This window comes from Phoca vitulina, unplaced genomic scaffold (genome assembly GCF_004348235.1).
Source record: "Phoca vitulina isolate PV1807 unplaced genomic scaffold, GSC_HSeal_1.0 scaffold10, whole genome shotgun sequence".
NCBI classification, from domain to species: domain Eukaryota; kingdom Metazoa; phylum Chordata; class Mammalia; order Carnivora; family Phocidae; genus Phoca; species Phoca vitulina.
In genome coordinates, this window is record NW_022589713.1 from 9548134 (window position 1) to 9570944 (window position 22811).

Genomic DNA, 22811 nt, shown 5'->3' on the forward strand with positions numbered 1-22811 from the left:
CACCCCGATGTTTATAGCAGCAATGTCCACAATAGCCAAACTGTGGAAAGAGCCAAGATGTCCATCGACAGATGAATGGATAAAGAAGATGTGGTATATATATACAATGGAATATTATGCAGCCATCAAAAGGAATGAGATCTTGCCATTTGCAACGACGTGGATGGAACTGGAGGGTATTATGCTGAGCGAAATAAGTCAAACAGAGAAAGACATGTATCATATGACCTCACTGATATGAGGAATTCTTAATCTCAGGAAATAAACTGAGGGTTGCTGGAGTGGGGGGTGGGGTGGGAGGGATGGGGTGACTGGGTGATAGACACTGGGGAGGTTATGTGCTCTGGTAAGCGCTGTGAATTGTGCAAGACTGTTGAATCTCAGATCTGTACCTCTGAAACAAATAATGCAATATATGTTAACATTTCATTTTTTAAAAAAGGTTTATTTATTTGAGAGAGAGAGCAAGTGTGGGAGGGAGGAGCAGAGGGAGGGGGAGAGAGAATCCCAAGTGGACTCCACGCTGAGTGGGGAACCTGGTGTAGGGCTTGATCTCAGGACCCTGAGATCACGACATGAGCCGAAACCAAGAGTCAGATGCTTAACTGACTGTGCCACCCAGGTGCCCCTAACATTTCAATTTTTTTAAATAAGAAATAATTTCAACCTAGAGAAAACTTGTAAGAATAAGATAAAGAACTTTTTTTGTGTGACACATTTAAGAGTAAGTGATGCCCTATCACTTATGATTATTTTAGTGTGTAATTCTTGCAAACAAAGAAATTCTACTCCATAACCACAAGCAACCATCAAAATCAGGAAATTAACATAGATACATAACTACCATCTAATCAGACTCCATTCCAGTTTTTCCAGTTATCTCAGTAATGCCCTTTGTAGCAAAGAGTGGAGCATGGAATCATGCACTGCATATGGTTTTCAGATCTCTTTTTCTTGAGTCTGGAACAGTTCCTCAGTCTTCCTTGACTTTCATGTTGAAACTTTTGAAGATTATAGCCCAGTTATTTTGTGTAATGTCCTTCAGTTTTTATCATGGCTAGACTCACATTATATATTTTGATAGGGATATCACAGAAGTCATACCATATTCTTCTCATTGCATTCTATCAGGTGGCACATGCTTTTGATTTGTCCCATTATTGATGATCATGATCATGATTAAGGTGGTATCTATCAGGATTTTCCACTGTAAAGGTACCCTTTATCTCTTTGTAATTAATAAGGATTTTGTGGAGAAATACTTTGAAGCTATATAAATATACCATTGTTCATTAAACTTTTACCAAGTAGCTTTATCCATTGATGTTTCTTGGCTGAATTATTTTATTTTATTTTAAAGATTTATTTATTTATTTATTTGACAGAGAGATAGAGAGCACAAGTAGGCAGAGCAGCAGGCAGAGGGAGAGGGAGAAGCAGGCCCCCTGCTGAGCAGGGAGCCCAACGCAGGACTCAGTCCCAGGACCCTGGGATCATGACCTGAGCCAAAGGCAGATGCTTAACCGACTGAGCCACACAGGTGCCCTCTTAGCTGAATTAATTATTACTCTGATGGTTGTGAAACTATGATTTGCTGATTTATTTTATCTCCATTTATTAATTGGAAGTCTGTAGGGAAAAGTTTTCTTTTTTTTCACATTTAGATATTCTCTTATTTATATCAGCATGGACTCATGAATTCTTTTATGCAATGGATTATAATCCCCTGCAATAATTACTTATTTTGATGCTCAAATTGTCCAAAATTTGGCTAGGAGTTTCTTTACACTGGTGTTTGTATCTTCGATATTTCTCCATGACTCTTTGAGCATTTTCTTACTTTCTGTCCTAGAGATGTTCTAGGCTCACCTTATACTTTCTTTGCCCCACTCTGGAAGCAGCCATTTTTCTAAGGAACACTGGTTCCTTTCAGTGGAGAATGGTTATGTAGAAACTAAGATCTGAGCGTTAAGTGTAATCATTGCCATTATTCCCAAGTTCTCTCACATTCTCTCTCCCTCTGTCCCTCTCTCTATCTCCATATACATAAATATAAATACATACTTCTATATTTACTTCCCAAACTGTCTATATTGACATTATGAGTTTCACTGGTACCTTCATTTCCAATACATTTTATTTTTTTCTCATTGCAGCTGTACACCCCACTCAGTGACCTTACACAGACACCCATCTTACTCAGCAGCACTTAATGACTTTTGAACTGAAACATTAAAGTTTTTTTTTAAAAATTACATTGAGAATATATTTTTATTCCTAGAATCTTTTTTAAGTCTCTTAAAAAATTGTGTGTGTGTGTGTGCACGTATACCCATGTGCATGTGTGTGCAGATAGTTTATTTTGAAGAAGTGATTCTTAGGAAAGGGTGTGGGGGCACTGAGAGACCAATAGGCAAGGCAGACAGGCCAATCAGAATGCACGATCTTCTGTTCTTGACAGAGTTTCTATTGTTTTCTCTGTTTCTTTGATCATTTGAAACTTACTTTCGTATTTATTTGTAAGTTTCTTTTGGACTGCTCTATTATCTTCCATGCTTAGAGTTCAAATGATCCCGTTAGTTGCATCTACCCACTCTGCTTCAGTGTAGCTCATTTCTGTGTAGGGCTTATAATTTTTACTGTCCGTGGATCTTCAGTAGGGGTTGTTTACACAGAAGTCCTAGTGTCCTGGGTTGTGGAATTGTGCCTGTGGGGTCAGTCCTCTGGAATGATTTTCTATTTGTCTCTTCTAAGAATTTATGAGTTTTACAGGTTTGGACAAACTAGTCTAATTATTTCTCATGTTGAGATTTCCATACCCAGAGACTATGACCCTCATCCCCTTGAGTGGCACATCTTTGGTGTTCTGCTTTCCTGAACGTGATTCTTTTTCAACTTTAATCTACATGCACAGCCAGCTTCCTTGTAGCTTTCTGAGGCTGGCAAACAGAACTTGTAGTATAGAAAGTACAGCCTTTTAGGGCTCCTGGTTTTATGCACAGTTTAGTTCTGACTCTTGTGGGTATGACTTCTCTTTTCCTATCTCCTGACATGTTAAAATTCCAGCCTCTAGCCCCTGTGGCCTATATCTGATTCTCATACCCCAGTGAGTGGTTTTGTCCTCTTTGTCCTTATGGCTTTTAGTTTTCTCTTTGATTCTGGCACCTAGGAATTTCCCTATCTTATACACTTGGTTATATATTAAAATAGTTTTTCATTTTGATTTTTTTGTTACATATTAGTGCACATTTTAATATTTTGACCAGGGAAGTCTGTATTGTTTCTAGTAATGAAAAATTATAAATGGCTAAAGTGTTTAACAGTAGTGGAATGCTGAAATAAATTATAATGTAAGATGGAATAAGATGTAACTATTACAAATAATGTAGTTGAAATATAATTAAGTAGATAGGAAATGCTTATAATATTAGGTTAGGAAACATGATATGAAATTATAGGATGCTAATTATGTAAAACAATAAAAATGACATGTAAGAAAAATATCTATAAGAACATACTAGAATGTTGAGTAAACCTCTGGTTTGTAGGATTATTATTGAATTAACTTTATTTTCTGTAGAGGTAACAGAAAAGTAACTGACAAATATTCCTAAAAATTCCATAGAATTCCTCAAATATTAATAATAACAATACCATGAGAGACGATGGACTCTGAAAAACAAACTGAGGGTTCTAGAGGGAAGGGGGCGGGAGGATGGGTTAGCCTGGTGATGGGTATTGAGGAGGGCACGTTCTGCATGGAGCACTGGGTGTTATGCACAATGAATCATGGAACACTATATCTAAAACTAATGATGTAATGTATGGGGATTAACATAACAATAAAAAATTAAAAAAAATAATAACAATACCAGTGGTACTTTATAACTCCAATATTAGCTAATTATCTGGTTATTGGTTGAAATAAAATACTTTGATGTTGAGGACTAGGGAAAACTAAGCAATTAAAATTGTGATTTGAGAACTAACTGATATTATTCTTTCAGTTTTGATATTACTTTAAAAATAAATAATGAAAGAAATGCAAAGAGTATTCAAAGGCTATGAAGACCTTAAAAATAAAAATAGTTTTTAGGAGGTTTAATTGTATGGTTTTCCCTACATCTGGGATTGAATAAAGAGTTTTGAAAATGAGGAAAGTACTTTGGTTTCAAACCATTGTAAACATTCTCAAAGGTATTTTACCAGAAGAAATAACCTTCATATGATTAACTAAATTAAGTTTAAATAAAATTCTGTAACTTAGCCAATCTTTTGTTTTCCTTAGTGCCCCAAGTACTAAAATTTGAATTTTATACTTACTAAAATAAGAAATGCTACTACTTACCAGTTCATGGAATAGCATATATATTTATTTGTATTCAAATAGATTTTTATAGTTACTAATAAAAATAATGCATTTTAAAATCTGGCTGTACCTATAATTAAAGGTTGAGTAACTGTGTCCAGTTGGTGATTTCATCTTAGAGTACACTGAAATAAATGCAGTTTTGAGTTGTACAGCTTTAAGAAAAATAGCCAAACTGAACCAAACCAAAATATGCTTCTACATGTATCCCAGATACAGACTTTATAATAAAATCGTTGTTTCAGACTTTACCATTATTAGAGTGTTTAATGTATTTATTTGCTTGTTGAACTTTTTACCCTATTATTTTGCCTAGAAATGCTCACAACTGTAAGTCATATTTCTAATTGTTGTGTTCTTTTGAATTGACTACATCTCCATAATCATTTGAAACTGGTTTTCCAATGATTTTTTTTTCTTCTGTTTCAAATAATTCTCAACGACATTTCTTCCATCTTCACTGTTGTTGTTTCATAGTCTCTTTTGGTACTTTCCCATCCTTTTTCATACGTGGAAAATGATAGTATTTTTCCACACTGGGGTAAATGAGCAAGGCCATTTGATCCAGTAGCCTTGAGGCTGAGGGGCCACTATCTCAGATCACCTGCCCCCCGCTGGCACACCAGTACCCTTGGAAGTGGCATGCCAGTTGGGAAGCCTTGCATGATTCCATCTTGTGTCTATTTCACTAGGATTTCACCTATGGGGTCTGAAACTCTCATATGCTTCAGCCATTTTTGCACTTATTAAAACTTTAAAACTTTTGAGTGAGTGAACCAACACTTAAAATGTATAAAGTTATTTGAATAAGTACTGAAATCCTCAAATGCATATAGCTCTTAAGAATGGTCACCACCTATATGTCACTAGTCCTCATCAACATTTATAGGTGAATGGGTGTGGCTTTCTTAGAGTCGCTGGATGCTTGTGGGTGAGTTATCTCAAGTGTTTCGGGGAAAAAGTATTGTCAACTGCATCTTGAGATCTTGAAGAAATTTACTTACAATTTTATAAACATGCACACATATTAGATGCTAGTTTTATATGATTACATCCTATCTTCCTCTCTTTTCCTCTCCTCCCTTTCCTCCTCTTCCCTTCCTTTCCTCTTTCTCTTCTTAAATCTAGTCTTTTGAGCAGTTTAAGGCTATGAAGAATTTATCTCTCATATTTTGAATTTTATCTTACAGTATAAGGAGTTAATTTATTTATTTTAAGGAAAGAACTGTGTCCAGGAACAATTCCCTGGAGAAAATAGTCTCAAAACCATATTATTTGAGAAAGGGATGCTACTTTCTAATCTCCAATTTGTGTGAAATAAAGAAAAAAGGCTCTTTTAAGGGGGAGGCAGGAAGAAGTAAACGTTTACTGAGCAACCCACTTTATGCTAGGCACTACCTTAGCCTTTCTTACATATATAAGCTGTTCACATTATTACATAATATAAATTGTTATATGCAAATAACACTTTCTGTTTTTGTCTTTGCTGCCAAAATGGAACTGATATCCAAGTACAATTATGATCTTTCTTTAGTTTCCTGATGCAATGATCTCTTCCCTTCCTCTATATGATTCTTATTTATCTTTTATCTTTAAATGCTCTAGTTCACTTATCTTTTTTATATGTTCCATCAGGTCTTTTTTTCTGAATAAACAAGCATGGACAAATAAAATGAGTATTGGAATAGATGATTGTGAAGGTATCTTTGGACCAGGAATATTACATTTTAGTGAGAGTGTAAAAAATTACCAGATACTCAAAATTTTCTCTTTCATCTTTCAAATTGAGAGTAATTTCTCCAGTTCCTTATATCTTAATCACAATACCTACCGAATTTCCACTCCTGTGAGGTAATTTTACTTCACTTAGAGAGCATCTAATTTAAGGTTTTGACATTTCATGAGCATTTCACAAATTCCGAGATCTGTGGGGACATTTTCCTCTGAGGGAAAAATATGGTAATTTATAAGAAATAATACTAGATACAATTTGATGAAGAAAAAAAAATCTTAGAGAAGATCTTTGTTCCTTGGAATATTTCATCTTAAAAACACCTGGGCAAACTCTGTGAAATAAGATCTTGGGGAAAAAAGTCTTTCTTTTTGGGTAAAAGCAATAAATTATAAATAGTGGAGAGAACAGTAGACTGAGTGAGGCTCAAAGGAATAATCTGAGATCTTTGGAAAGGGCATGGATTTGGAGATAAAAAGAGATGTGTTCAAATCACAAATTCCCAGTTTACTGGCTACCTGGATTCATGTAATTTCCATAACTATTGACTCCATTTTTCTTCTCTATGAAAAGAAGAAAATAATACTAATTAGATTGGGTCATTCTGAGACATCAAGCACCTAGTTCCATGCCTGGCATCTGGTAGGCTCCCCATAAACAGTAGTTGTTATTATTAATATCAATAAAGTCCTGGTTTAAATTCTGGTCTTGGTACTATATGATCTTGGGCAAATCATTTTGTTTCTCTAATGAAGTTCATAATTCTTGGCCATATCTCCCTGGGGAAAATGTTATATATAATATATGTATATATATAGCATAATTCTTGGCCATATCTCCCTGGAGAACATATAAATGTTGAGAATCATGGTTCTATCTGGTACATCCATCTTGAGTACTGGTTAAGAACACCTCCGTTGGGGGCACCTGGGTGGTTCAGTCAGTTAAACATCTGTCTTTGTCTCAGATCATGATCCCAGGGTCCTGGGATAGAGCCCTGCATCAGGCTCCCTGCTCAGCGGGGAGTCTGCTTCTCCCTCTGCCTCTCCCTTGGCTTGTGCATGCTCTCTCTCTCAAGTAAATAAATAAAATCTTAAAAAAAAAAAAAAAGGAACACCTTGGATGAACCTTGGCTGTCTGGATTTGAATCTGAGCCTCAATGCTCACCAGTCATTTGACCTTGGGCATATTGCTGGTTTACTTCTTGGGTCTCAATTTTCACATTTGTATTATGAGGATAACAATAACTTCATCTATCCCATAAGATTGTTGTAGGAATTATATAAGTTAATGTATGAAAGTAGTTGGCACATAATACTTAGTAAATATTAGGTATCAGTGATACTTGGGTCACTTTCAGAAGAATATTAATGCTGGTATTGAAATACATCACAAAACAGTGTGGTATAGAGGAGAGGGCATGAGCTTTGGCATGAGACTGAGTAAAGGTCAAGTTTTTACTGTTTCCTAGCCTTTCAGAGTTTCAGTCTTTTAAATGGAAATACTATTATTCACCTCTTATGTCAGTTGTGAGGGTTAAGTAACCTCTTGATTTCTTATCACAGTGGTGAGAGACTTAGTAGGGGGTAATTCCATTTTCTTGGTACTGGAAAAGTGCAACAGGGATAGTAAATCAACTAGGAACTCATAGTGACAGAGGCTGTTTATAACCCAGGATTCATCTTTAAGCTCCTTAAGACCACCCAGGGGTGGACATTTTATTCTTCCATTTTCTCAAGTTGAGGAAACAGGAAGATGCTCTCTTTCATATCTCCACTCTGGCATTCTTGCTTGAAACAGACAGCTGTCATTGATATTACTAACATTTACTGAGGGCTTGATACCTACCAAGTTCTTTACCACACATTAATTTGCTGTACCTTTCCAATAACTCTGAGGTTGAGCCAGTATTTCTATTTGACAGATGATTAAATTGAAGCTCAGAGAGATGAAGTGACTTGCTTTAAGAGTACATGACTCATGCGCGATTGAACAAAGACTTAAATAGCCCATTCCACTGCACTCAGAGTCCTCCCGGTGAACCAAACATGATCCTCCCACTGTACCTGCAGGAAGACTATGTCCATCAGTTGAGTCTGCCAGCATAGAAGAATGGAACTCTTGCAATCTACTCTAGCTTGAAGTAGACAAATATGCCCTTTAAGCTTGGAATCAAGACAGCAGCTTCGCAGAGGCAGACCCTTGATCTGATAACATTTTTTACCTTGACCTACTGAAATTTGTTCCCATATGGTTCTGGAATAGACAGAACCAATGGCAAAATTGATCTCCATGGGGGCTACATGCCTCCATGGTAACCAATGGTTGATGAGATAGTGGAAGTAGGGGTTATAATTTCCTGGTTTATATGGTCAGATGCCTAGGGTTTCCCTCCAGGACAATTCTGTTAAATTCGAACACAGTATATTTTTGATACTGTTTTCACAAGCAAAACTTGCATTTTGTGCATGCGTATTGGGTAATTGGGTGTTCAGCTGCTCAATTTGCATACTGACATTTTTATGTGTAATAGACATGACTGTCATACTCAAGAAGACTGGTGCAATTTTAGAATATGGATTTATGATAATAACACAAATGGTAGACCCTTTGGCTATGTGCAGGGTTTTGCAAATAGTGGAAAGGAAGAAGTGTGACTTTCAATGGCTTGTTATTGGTTGAGACATCTTCCACAGAAATATTAGAATAGAATAATTGGAGGTTTATCTTATGTTTTATGATCTGTAGGTTCTTGAATGCAGATTTGTGATATTATTTCTTAATAAGACTATAAGGTACAGTCACATGTACTAAGACAGGCTTAGTGAAGAACACATTTATGATACGATTAACCTGTGTCCCATTACTGGATTCATTGAAGGATACTCTAAATTCGTGTGTTCATAGTTTATGTCATTATTTTGTGAGAAATGCAATTACTGCATTTCCTTGTTTTTATAAAGATTCATTTGCAAAATATAAAGCTTTAAAATATACCACAACACCAAAACTTCTGTTTTGGCACTTTTTTATTTCTTAATGTATTGGAGCTTCAAAAATAGAAGTGTTCTGGAGCCCTCTTGGCCTTTATAGACTTTGGCTCTCCATTGTTTTGCACTGCTTATATATACCATCTCCCCAAAAATAAGGTATATGTTCCTAGAAAACTGGAGCTATATTTTTACTTATTTCTGCTCTTTACTACTTCCTGCCTTATATTTCCTTTGGGTTTATTTACTCTTCTTTTTCTACATTTTTGAAGTGGGAGCTTAGATTATTGATTTGATAGTTTTCCTTTTTACTAATATATGCATTTAGTACAATAAATTTACCTCTTGACACTGCCTGTATCTTGCAGATGTTGATATGTTTGCACTGTTAGTTCAGTGAAATTTTTGCCTTCCTTTGAGACTTCCTCTTTGACCCATGGTTTATTTAGAAGTATCTTGTTTATTTTTCAAGTTTTTGGAGATTTATTTGCTTGTTATCTTTCTGTTACTGATTTCTAGTATGATTCCACTGTGGTCAGAGAACACACCATATTAGTTTGCTGACAGTGCCATAACAAAATACCACAGGCTGGGTGGCTTAAACAACAGAAATATATTCTGGAGGCTGCAGGTGCAACATCAAGGTATTGGTAGGTTTAGAGGCATCTGTCCTTGGCTTGCAGATGGTCACCTTCTCACTGTGTCCTCACATGGCCTTTCTTCTCTGTACCACATCCCTGGCATCTCTTCTTCTTATAAGGGCACCAGTCATATTGGATTAGAGTCCCACTCTTATAACCTCATTTAACTTTAATTACCTCTTTATTCTTTTTTAAAGATTTTTATTTATTTATTTGAGAGCGAGTGAGCAAGAGAGCACAAGCAGGGGGAGAGGCAGAGGGAGAAGCAGGCTCCCTGCTGAGCAGGGAGCCTAATGAGGGTCTCAGTCCCCGGACTCTGGGATCATGACCCTAGCCAAAGGCAGATGCTTAACGGACCGAGCCACCCAGGTGCCCCTAATTACATCTTTAAAGGCCCTGTCTCCAGATAACATCACATTGGGGGTTAGAGAGACATAATTCAGTTCATAACGCATACTATGTATGATTTCAATTCTTTTAAATTTGTTGAGGTTTATTTTCTGGCCTAGGATATGGTCTATTTTGATATATGTTCCATGGGTACTTGAAAATAATGTGTGCTTTCTGCTCTCATTGGATGGGGTATTCTATAAATATCAGATTCTTTCCTTACTGGTGTTGTTGAGTTCTATATCCTTACTGATTTTCTGCCTATTTTTCTCTATCAGTGGTTGAGAAAGAGGTGATGGAGTCTCCAATTATAATTATGAACTTGTCTATTCCTCTTTTCAGCTCTGTCAGTTTTTGCTTCGCATATTTTGCAGCTTTGTTGTTTGGTGTATACACATTTAGGATTGTTATGTCTTCTAGGTAGATTGATCCTTTTCTTAGTATATAATGTCCTTCTCGGTCTCTGGTAATTTTCTTTTTCTTTCTTCCTTTCTTCCTTTCTTCCTCCCTTCCTTTCCTTCCTTCCTTCCTTCCTTCCTTCCTTCCTTCCTTCCTTCCTTCCTTCCTTCTTTTCTTTTTTGAGGGAGAAGAGGGGCAGAGGAGAGGGAGAGAGATATCTTAAGTAGGCTCCATGCTCAGTGCACGGAGCCCAATGAGGGGCTGGATCTCACAGCCCTGAGATCATGACCTGAGCTGAAATCAAGAGTTGGTCACTTAACTGACTGAGCCACCCAGGTGCCCCTGTCTCTGGTAATTTTCTATGCTCTGAAATCTACTTTATTTTATATTAACATAGCCACCCTTGCTTTCTTTTGATTTAATGTTCGGATGATATATCTTTTCTATCCTTTTATTTTCAACTTGCCTATATCATTATATTTGAAGTAAGTTTCTTGTAGACAGCATATAATTAGGTCATATTTTGAAAAACCACTCGGCTACTGTCTTTTAATTGATATATTTAGATCATTTACATTTGTATTAGGCAGAAAATGTTTCCGGAACCTATCACCTTACATGACAAATATATTACCTTACATAGCGAAGGGGAATTAAGGTATCAAATAGAATTAAGGTTGTTAATAAGCTGCCATTGACATGGAGATACCTGGATTATCAGGGTAGGCACAATGTAAACATAGAGGTTCTTACAAGTGGGAGAGGAAGGCAGAAGAGGAGGGCAGAGTGATGCGGTGTGAGAAAGACACCTGTCTTTGCTGGCCTTGAAGATGGAGGAGGGAGCTACAAGCCAGGGAATGCAGACACCCTCTAGAAGCTGGAAAAGGCAAGGAAACAGATCCTATACAGCTTTTATAGAAGAAGGCAGACTTGCTGACTCCTAGCTTTTAATTTTAGCCCGGGGAGGCCTGTGTCAGACTTCTGACCTACAGAGCCATAGCATAATAAACTTTTGTTGTTAGAGCCACCAAGTTTGTGGTAATTTGTTACAGCAGCAGCAGAAAACCAATATAGCTTTTAAGGTCATTATTGTTAGGTTAGGGCTTGTTTTATTTATTTTTTTGTCTTCTGTTTGTTCTCTCTGTTTTTCATTTTTTCTGTTTTCCCTGACTTCTGTGGGTCATTTGAACAGTTTTTAAGAGTTGTATTTTATTTATGTATAGTGTTTTTGAGTGTATCATATTGTTTAGCTTTTTTTTTAGTATTTGCTCTAGGTATTATGTGTACCTAACTGCTCACAGTCTACTGCTATTGTCATTTTACCCTCCTCCATTTATAGTTGTCTTAATATTTTCTCTACATACATTTAGGGCCACATCAGATACTGTTATACTTTTTCCTTAACAGTCAGACATAATTTAGACAAGGGAAAGAGAAATTATTGTATTTACCATATTTTTTCTTACTGTGTTTTTTCTTCTTTCATGAGGTTCCAGGTTTGTTCCTTTCATCATTTGTTTTCTATTTAGAGAATCTCCTGTAGCCATTCTTTTAGGATGGTTTTGCTGGTGTCTGTAAGTTTATCACTCTTGCCAAAATACAGAAAGTGTTAAGCCATCTTTTCTTTGACTACTTTTTTTCCAGCCCTGACCTCTTTCTCTTCTCTTTGTGGGGCTCTCGTGACACGACTGTGAAATTTTTTGTAATAGTCTTCCAGGCCCCTGAGGCTCTGTTTATTTATTTATTTTTTACCATCTGTTTTCTCACTTTTTCATCTTGGGCAAGTTCCATTGTTCTTTCATTTCTATGATTCTTTTCTATGTCCCCTCCATTTTGCTGTTGAGATTATCCATTGAGATTTTTATTTTGGTTATTTCCCACTTCTAAAATTTCCGTTTGGTTCTTCTTTATATCTTCTGTTCATTTGCTGAGTCTTTCTTCCTTTGTTGAGGCTTTTAATTTTTTTAAAATTTGTTTTGAGAGTGTTCATAATTGCTCATTGAAACATTTCTATGCAGGCTGCTTTAAAATCATTGTCAGATAATTCTAACATCTTTGTCATCTCAGTATTGGCAACTACTGATTTTCTTTTTCATTCAGTTTCAAATTTCCTGGTTCTTGGTGTGATGAGTGATTTTTTGTTGGAGCCTGGACATGATATTGTGAGACTGCAGATCTTATTTAAGCCTTCTGATTCATCTGGCTCTCTCTGATGCTACTATGTCAGGGGAAGGCACAGTGCTACCTCATTGCTGCCAGAGGGAGTTACAAGTTCAGGTTTCCCACTTAGCCTCTTCTGACACCTGAGGTGGGGGCTCTATCCTTACTGCAGCGAGGGGTGGGAGTTCTGGTTTACCGTGTGGTGTCTACTGAGCGGAGAGGGTAGAATTCCAAGCTTCCCAGTGGTCTTTACTGACATTATGGGAGGACCTTTTTTCTGGCCAGAGGAGATGAAAGTCCCAGCTCACTTCTGGACTGAGTGCACCCTGGCAGCGCTGTTGAGGCACCTCATTACAGCCTCATGCAGGTGGAAGTCTAGGCTCTGTATTTGGCCTTTGCCTGGTGTGGGTGGGAGTGAGGCCACAGTTTTTTCTGTGGGATTTATCTGGAGTAGAGCATTTATTATCTAAAAGTGTCCTGTTTTTCTAGGCTGCCCTTTTCCTAGTCCTCTGGTTAGAGAGAGCAAGTTTTTGTTGGGGCTTATTTTTGTTTGTGCCCATTGATGTTTCTGCGTTGTCATATTATTCAACTTCAGAAAGAAAACCCAGGAACTCAGTATCATGTTTTTCCTAGGGTCCTGAAGTCCCTATCCAGTCTGCTGGCTTCTCTCCATCTTTCAGAGTCTTCTTGGTTTTATCTTATATATAATGTTCACGGTTTTAGTTGTACTTAGTGGGAGGAATAAGGAAAAGCACCTCTACTCCATCTTCCCAGAAGTGCAGATCCCCAGGGGCTATATTTTTATTATTCCTTTGGTACTTCCAAGTCTTCCAAATGCATATGCAAAGTGTTTCTTAAAAACAATTTTTAAGAAATAATATTTGATCTCTTGTGAAGCACTTATCTATGTTCATTTATTGATTTGACAAATATTTTTCTAGGTGTAGAGGACACCACAGCAGCTTCCTAACTGGCCTCTCTGTGTGCACCTGTGCCCTCCCTAATGTTTATTCTCCACAGAGTTGCCAGAGTGAGCCTTTACAAAAGTAAAGCCGATCATGAACTCTTCTCCCTAAAATGCTCCAGTGATTTCCCACCATAATTCTGAATGAATCCAGAGCTTTACTATGATTAATTCAAGTAAGAAAAAATTCCAGGGTGAGGAGCACTGGGGTTCTGACCTTGGCTCTGCCACCCAGATAAGGGTGTGACCTTGAGAAACCATTTGATCCCTCTGGGCCTCTCTTTCTCTGACTTACAAACCAGGGAGTTTGGTGACCCATCCCAAACTTGCCACTATTCTTTAATATTCTATGAGGATAACAGACAAGTATACTTATGTACTTATGTATATAGGGCTTTTCATATTTGTGTAGAAGTATATCTCTCCTTGTTCAGAAGGAATCCGGAAAAATTCTATTGTAATGTTACTTAGAATAAAAACCTTGTAATAACCCACATAATCACTGCAAAATTTGCACATGCTCCCCACTTTGCATTTGCCATTCTTTCTGCCTGGAATGCCCTTCTCCTGGATATTACCCTGGTTGACTTCTCATTACCTTTGTTCAAGGTCATACAATGAGGTCTTCCCTGATACTACCCTATTTGCAACAGAATCCCTGCCCCACCCCTAACCCTGGCAATCACTATCTTTTTGCCCACTTTATTTTTTTCCATAGTACTTACCACTCATCTGTTCTATATATTTTATTTACTTATATTCTACTTATTTTACTTGTTGATCCCATTCATTATCTTCTTACTTCTTCTAGAATGCAATTTCTGTGATAGCAGAGGTTGTTTCTTGTTTTTGTTTTTTTTTAATGTTTAAGTGCTTTATATCCAACAATTTAGGAATGCTAGGTACTCAAAAATATTTGTTGAATGAATGTTAAATTCATATCTGGTTGTGTAGTTTAACTTTATCATTAAGAATGACAAAGAGAGAGAAAGAGTTGACACTCTCAGATCCTTCTTTACATCAGCCTTCAGCTTTGCTTGCATTTATCAGTTGTCCAGCACATTGAACCAGGCTCCTGAAGGTACATTATCAAATTATCACAAGGAATCAGATTCCAGCAGCATTTGGAACATGTGAGAACAATATTTAGGCCAACAAAATGCACAACATAATAGTATTGTCTACTGAACCTACCAAGATTTTGTATGTTGGAGTATGATCTCACACAAATAAAAGCACTGACTGATACGGTGCATAGTATTGTTACCAAGACTGACTTGTCTATGTGACTATTTCAGCTCTTGATTACTTTGCTAAATGCAGATGCTGAGCCATGGCTCAGGTTGTAGGGTGAGCTTGTAGACTCTTTCTCCGCATGGGCACACCTGCATTTTTGTGGACCTGGACACCTTAGGTGGTGTCCTATCTGCCCTTTTGCATCTCCCCTTAGAAATGGATTTCTGATCTGTGAACCAAGAATGGCTCAAAGGAAAAGCTGGGACTATTATCTTCTTAATTTGCTTGGAGGTGAGATTAACCTTACTGTTACTAATTCTAAAATGCCAAATAGAAATTTTATTTTAAAAAAACTGAACACTGAAGACATAAATGTTCGAGTTTTCAGTCTGGCCACCAACTTTGAGTCTGGTGAACATCTAGCTTAAGACTGTAAGGAAAAAACTGCTTTAGAAATAAGAAGTCTTGATGTTTTTATGCCAATATTTTTTTTTATGGGATCAACATTCTTACTTAGCAGTGACTAGCCAAATCCTGGGTCTTACTATGGAGATTTGTAGAAATGTGTAGAAAAAATAAACTGAAGCCTGAAGGAGAATTTTCAGTTTGTTTGGTGCCTGCACCTTTGGCCTTCTTCCAATTATTCTGGGTCTGTGTAGGTTTCTGCTGAGTTTTCAGTAACAAGTGGGGCCTGGCATTTCCTTAGCTTATCCATGAGGTCAGCTTTATTTCTTAGGCAGACTATTTATCTTGTTCATTACATTAACCACTGGGGTGAGAAACAAACTGGCCAGGGCAGAAGCAACTTTCTTAATTTATGTTTGTATATGAGACAACGTTGCAACATCGCCACTCTGTAGAGAAAAACCAAAAACCAAAACAAAAAAGCCCCAACCAACCAACCAAACAACCAAGAAAACAAAAAGTCCTCTCCTATGGATTTTGCAGAATCTCGGAGTTGTTTTCTGCTCTTCCCCAGTCAGAATGATGTTGCTTGTTATGCATTGTAGGTGGTGAAGCTGTTGGTAGGATTTACCTTCTTGTTCTTTTATTGAGAACCAGGGCCTGCACAAAATGCCATACATCATTTGAAAGAAGATAGATTGGAAATGGAAGCCATCACTAAGTCCTGCAACATGAAATCCTGAGCCTGAATGGTGGCTTAAAAATTCATCCCCTCCTAGATAACCTGACTTGATAGAGCTAGATTGGTGAGTTTGGTGTGTACGATATGTACGATATGGTGTGTTTATAAAGTTACAGGTCATTTCCTTTACTTTCCTAAACATGTTTTTCAAATTGGTTTCACGTTGATCCAGCTGCCTCTAGCAGAGTATCTCAAAAGCAGAACTGCCCTAAATATGACAGATAGCTAGCAGCTGTTGTTGCAAAACTGAGGCGGCATTGGAACTGCCTCAACAGTGAAGCTGTGCTTTGCAGCAACCACACGCTCTGAAATATTTGTCTTTGTGATAAGCTTTTGCGTGGAGTCTGTCCTGATGGTGACACTGAGTAGGTGCATCCTGCTATCTTCGGATTTTGTTATAAATCATTCCTAGAGACCAAACTAAACCGAGAGATGTTATGTACATTTATCAATTCAGATTCAACATTTTCTACACGGATTTCACAGGTATTTTAGTTTCCTGTACCATATATCACAACTTGGACTCTCTATCCATTAGCCATTCACTATGTACATTTGGATTTACTTTATGATTTGGGCCGTGATGAATGCATTATTTCCGTGTAGGTAGAGAATGTGGCAATATACAATGTTAAGTGGGTCTTTGGGAAGAAGATGGAATTTATAAAAATCATCTAATCCATGTGGATATTTTCCAGCTCATCTTGGTGCTCTTTTAATTCAGGCTTTTTCTTAAATACTGTATTTGCAATTTAAGCACTGCCGCATACTGCCACCGCCATTACAAAGATACATTAGATTGATAGAATGAAGCTGCATTCTTTATGACTGGAGAAAATAATGACTTCCTCTGTTCTCTCCAATCATGTTTTTATGGTTTGTTTTCCAAAATACTGCATACTTGACCTTAAAAGGGGAAAAAGACTGCACATTTCATTTAACGAGTAATAAAAAGTTGGGTTCTCATTTTGCATTTAAACCTATGGGGAATACATTTTACTATAAGATATTTTCATCATGATCCCTAGGTCTCAGACAATTCTGGCTGACTCTAGCTGCTTGAGGACTGTATGTCTCAATAATTGAAAATAGATGCAGTGGACTTTGACCTGTTTTACTTTCTGTGTCTCGAGTTGAAAACTACTTTTCAGTCTTCCATGAGATTTTAGGAAGCCACTATTTTTAGTAAAAGGAAAGAACAAAACAAAACTCATACTTTATCCTCTCCCCTTCATTATGTTACCTTTTAATGGTACTCCCATTACAAATTCTAAAATAAAGGGTGATAATGATACTCTCTGTCGCACCTTATTTAAAAGGTAGAGCACTTTTAATGTGCTCCTTGGAGAGAAGTACATTATTTGAATGCTTTTCTGATTAAAGTATACATTTAAGAAACCTGGCCTTCTTCAAATTTTCAGATCTCTCTCTCTCTTTTTTAAAAGATTTTATTTGTCAGAGAGAGAGAGAGCACAAGCAGGGGGAGCGACAGAGGGAGAGGGAGAAGCAGGCTCCCTGCTGACAAGGAGCTGGATACAGGACTTGATCCCAGGACTCTGGGATCATGACCTGAGCCAAAGGCAGACGCTTAACTGATGGAGCCACCCAGGTGTCCCAAAAGCTTCAGATCTCTTACATCAGGCAATTTGTGTGTCCAGCATCATTCATATAAATGGAAAGAGCCCCAAAAGAACACTAAGGAGAGTTAAAACAAAACTGTTTCAAACACAATAAAAAGCATCACTACTGCATTCCTTGGGAAATGAAATAACATTGTAGATAAGACAAAAAATTAATTTGGAACTTTCCCTTTAGTTGGTTAAGAGAACCTAAACTCCCCCAATTTTGGTTACATAGACTTTACTCCTCTAAGTTATGAGGTTAGGAATAGAGTAGGTCCTTTTGGCAGATTCACAAATTTTCCACCTGTCAATTTGGGCCAGAGACATGAAACCAACTGAGCCACCCAGGCGCCCCGTACCTAAGTATTTTATTTTTAACGATTTTATTTATTTGACAGAGAGAGACAGCGAGAGAGGGAACACAAGCAGGGGGAGAGGGAGAAGCAGGCTTCCCTCTGAGCAGGGAGCCCGATGCGGGGCTCGATCCCAGGACCCTGGAATCATGACCTGAGCTGAAGGCAGGGGCTTAACGACTGAGCCACCCAGGAGCCCCAGGTTCTGTTATTCTGATTATGCTTCTCTTAGCTTCAGTAGTGTATTGAATCCATGTTCTATAGCCTCCTTTCAGAATGAATTACTAGTTTCAATGAAACATAACATATTCATAATCCATCTAATTGATTCACTGATAATTCAAAAATTTGGTGTTTCTTTTACTTTATAACACAGTGTAGAAAACATGTTTCACTTATCGTTAGGATTTATTTGATGAATGTCAACTTATTTTCAAAATAAGTGAATCGGTGTTAAAATTTAATCAGAAATTAGTGACTAAATCGTCACTCAGTCTGTACATAATCCAGACAATGTACTGCCACTTGCTAAGTAAGTTTTTCAGATTTGTTATTTTCAGTCTTTATAATTCACATTGATAATCACAGGCGCTCACTCCATAAAGGAGGGCAAACAGCAAAATTTGTTTGGAGGTTTGTGTGTATATAAGAGGGGCAACGGTGGGAGGTGATTTTTGCTAAGTGTCCACCTTGCACTGAGCACACTAGGTAATTACACAGGTCTCATTTTTGTAATGTGCAGTTGTATGTTTGGAAAGCGAATCACACCTTGACCGTTGTGGCTTATGTATAATTTTAGTTTCTCAGCTCTGCCTGCTGGTTTCTTTGTTGTTGCTTGTAGTAAAATCCGAGACTGGGAAGCCTTAGGGACTTTCTTAGATCAGTGGAAGGATTTACCTATGGGATCTTAGAGCTGTTAGAAACTTTAGAGCTCATCTAATCTGATGCCCCAATTTTATGGAGGAGGAAACTGGAATTTGGGGAGGTTAAACAACTTTCTCAAGGTCCCACAGTCACTAAATTGTGGGCTTATTGTACTTGGGGACCATTTCCATGTATTTCAAGTCTGTGGTGTGTGAATGGGCTTTCTTAGGCCTGAAATCTCTGGATTAGATGGATTCCCTTATCTGGTTTTATTTTATTGTTTGTTTTATTGTATATTTATTTTATTTCATTGTCTACCTTTGCTTTCAGTGCCATCTTGTTCCATCTCTTTTGGTGGCATCTGGATCTTTGCAAGTATCTCACTGTTGCTGTGTTGGGCTTGGGGACTCTGAGAAATCAAACCAGAAGTTTGACATTATGAGGCTTGAGTCAAAGTGAAGCTCAGTCACAAAGTTGATGAAAAGACTAAGCCTGAACATACAACTCTTCCCATGTGTTACATGATGCATTCTTTGGTGACTGCATTACCTGTTGAAGTTTTATAAGTTTTTTTTTTTTTTTAAAGATTTTATTTATTTGTCAGAGAGAGAGAGAGAAAGAGCACAAGCAGGAGAAGTGGCAGGCAGAGGGAGAAGCAGACTCCCCACTGAGCAAGGAGCCCGAAGCAGGACTCCATCCCAGGACCCTGGGATCATGACCTGAGCCAAAGGCTGATGCTTAACCAACTGAGCCACCCAGGCATCTCTATAAGTGATTTTTTGTTGTTGTTGTTCAAGCCGGTGTTAGAAGAATGAAAAGTTTGTGAAAGGATCAAGGCATTTATTCCTCAATTTCCTTGAGCTATAGTATGAATCCCTTGACATTGGTGAATCTATTCATAGAAACATGTGTTTGTCAGAGAAAAAGAAGTCACTCAGTATCTAGTCAGTGAAATACTCATTCATTGTGTGTGTGCATATGTGTATGTGAGTGTGTATCAGGGTATGATAAATTATTATTTCCAAAAAACCCATATTTTATTTGGGCTGGCGATGGGCTCTTACTCAGCAGGCTGCTTTGTGAATTCATTGTGAAAATAATAATTTTCCCTGAACTCTCTAACAACTTTGTTTTGTCATTTTTACTTCACTAACTATAAATGTTGAAGATATCTTAAGATAGCCCGTGAAGATATTTGTTACGATAATTGAAAATAACCTTCCTGGCTTCCAGCTTTCATCTTCATGAAGTTCTTTTCTCAATGCTAGTCTCTGTCATGTTGGCACCATTGTGAGAAGGGCTGTCCTCTAAAGTGTGTATTGGTATATTTAGAGCTGGTTTTGGTTGACCCAAATTAATTAGAATTGTAAATTATTACATAACTCTTCCATTCTTCATTGGGAGCTGTAGTTAAAATGCTGGCACTGACTAATTAACAGGCTGGATTCTGCCTTGTCAGTGAGGCTAGTCCATAAAGAATTTGATGCTTTCTTTCCTGAAACAAACAAAAACAGCTTTGGAGCTGTCAGGAAATAACAGCCACTCTTGAAGGCTAATCATTACCAGCTTTTGTCATGTGGTTGTAATTGTTGCATGAATTCTGCTTCAATCAGGGAAAAATATGCTTAAGTGCCAGTAAAAGTTTTTATGCTGCTATGAAATTTTGCAATTTATGGCTTTGTACAGATCAGCCTGTGTTACTAGGCAACACCGTATGTGTCGTTCACTCAAATTATTCCTTAATCCCCGGCATTGCTACAAACTCCAGCTAAAGAAACAAAAACCATGATAAACTATACAATAGGGTTAAATCTGATGACAGAATTGAAATGGAAGTTATGATGCTGAAAAAGAAGCAGCATTTTTAAAAAATACACTGGAGGGAAAACAATAAGAATATTTAGAGCTTAACCGTATTCACCTCAGGAAAAAAAAAAAAAGTAGTTCAAATGGATTTAATGATTATGTAGTTCTCTGATTGGCCATTAAACCGGCCAGGTTTTTGGCACTTAAGCAATCATCTTTGTGATGCTGGTTTTAATTAAGAAGTACACTACAGGATATTCAATGACCAGGGAAGTATGGTATTTCTGCTTGCTTGCTGTGCATCCATATGCATTTGAGAGAAGATAAAACCCTGAAAAAGATATAATGGCTCTTTCTCTCCATATTTAAATAGACAGTTTGCCTGAGACATTGCTGCACAGACTGAGTCTTAGAATTTACATGAAGTCTAAGCATCGTCATTGTAACAGGCAAGAAATTTCAACTTGTTCCTCAAAGCAATACCACATTACATGACAAGGACAGAGTCGTAGACACTGCAGAGATGTTCAGTCACTAGGAATGAGATTAGAGAAACCCTAGAATCAGTGTGGGAGCAGCTGTACTAACCTTGGTTTGTGGTTTGAAGTGTTTTCTGGTGTGAATGGGTTTAGTGTTTTGAGCTGCTGCTATCATAATTCTCAAGCAGCCTAAATGATACTTCATAGATAGTTACTATGTCGAAAGTAACGAAAGTCAAGTTTTGAGCAGAAGTTCCCCAAGATTCATTTTAGTACAACTCTCTCATATAGGAAATTCTTCCTAGGTGACAGCAAGTGGCTTATATACTTAGGAAATAGGAGATTTGAGCTCAAACTCTGGCTGAACTCTGACCTCCTGTAGTGACTGGATCCTCATCTTCCAGTTGGAGAAGATAACACTTATAAACCAGGGTTGGATTTCTCCCTGCCACAGGTCCTTTGCTTTGCAGGTTCACTGTCTCAGGAACTGGGAATCCTGACCCCTGGGACATGTGGAAGTTGTCACGATGAATAAATAATGACGAGCTGCTACTAAGCTGGGTTTGGCTTATATGAGCAGCTTCCTCATGAAACTAGGCTTTTCCTTCCTAATTACCTGCAAACCTAACTTCCCTTTTTCCCCTTCCCCAGATCCCCTGGGGGGGGGGTGATTTGTCACTTCCTCTAATTGCCTTTTCCTATTATCAGGGTTGACCTATGATGTGATTTTAGGAGTCCTAGAAACATCTGCTCCAAAGTTCCCCTCTGTCTGATATTTAAGAGTTGGAATCCCATTTTCAAAAATCCCATTTTTTTTGTAAGGCATTGTCCTCTGTTAAAGCAGAAAGCCTCCAGGAGGGCTAGGTTTTTAGGGCTGCAGTGTCATTGCCCTTGAAATGAGGGGGTTGCAGAAGATCATATCCAACAATATGATCCTTTCCTAAAGTTGATAACATGTGAAACTTTATTAGAGCCTTTTTGATGGAACTGAACCTTCCTTGAGAAGGGACGGAGAAGAAAAATTTATAAAAGTGTAAGGTATTTGGTAAGTAAGAGATTAGCCCTGAAAGTTATGAAAAGAACATATAGTTCAAGGGAACGAAAATTAATCTTTAACTTCAATAAAATTAATCACCTGCCACTAGTATTTTTTAAAATGTGAGTTTGTCTTAACATTGATAATTTTTATGCCCACATATGGTGAATGGAGAATATGATTACTTAGAATGTGTACATTTAGGCATTAGCTACATAATGATTTATATTTTAAAATAAAGATGATGTTGCTTTGTGTTTCACATAACTGTGGAATATGAGAACTTCTTAGAAACTGAGCCCAGGGATATGTTAAATGGATATAAGGGGAAAAAAGTTGAGAAGCTGGTTCCAGCTAAACATCCATTGGATGAATCCCATGAGTGTGCCTTCATGAGTAGATGTCCACACAGATCATGAAGGTACTTCCATACACAAAGAAGTAGATAGGCCCTGGCAAGTAGGAATAGCAGGAAGTGACATATCAGATTGGCAGAAAAATATGAAGATTGATGGAGCATGAATCCTGAATAAATAAAATTATGAGACCCCTCTATTCCATGAGGAGTTTTTCTGCTTTCCGCCATTTAAGACTAGTACTAATATTGAGCACCATTAGACTCC